Below are 455 nucleotides of genomic sequence, written 5' to 3'. Positions count from 1 at the left end.
TCGTCATTACGTCGATTACTTAACGACAACACGCTAGACAATTTGAACCATTTTGTTTAGTATTGAAAGCCAAGCAAATGTTTCATTCTGCAACCTGTGCGGTTCGATTAGTTATTTAAACGGGTAGCAAACTTGTTTTAGCATTGTTATAAAACGAATTGTCGAAGATTTCGTTGGAAATATTTTGCTTTTACAAGTTTGCGATTTACGTAATTTGTTTTCTATCGGTGCATTTTTATCGTAATATATTCTGCATCTCTAGGAGTCATTTTATCGCGTTATTTTTACATCATTTTTGCGACATTTAAGCGTTATTCGTTGATAAATTATTTTTTATCGTATTATCATCGTCATCCTTGTTATTCTTATTGTTATTCTTATTATTCTTATTATTCTTATTCTTCTTCTTCTTCTTCTTATTATTATTATTATTATTATTATTATTATTATTAAAA

Source organism: Habropoda laboriosa, unplaced genomic scaffold (genome assembly GCF_001263275.1).
Source record: "Habropoda laboriosa isolate 0110345459 unplaced genomic scaffold, ASM126327v1 scaffold2, whole genome shotgun sequence".
Lineage (NCBI taxonomy): Eukaryota > Metazoa > Arthropoda > Insecta > Hymenoptera > Apidae > Habropoda > Habropoda laboriosa.
Note: the sequence above shows the minus strand (reverse complement) of the source record.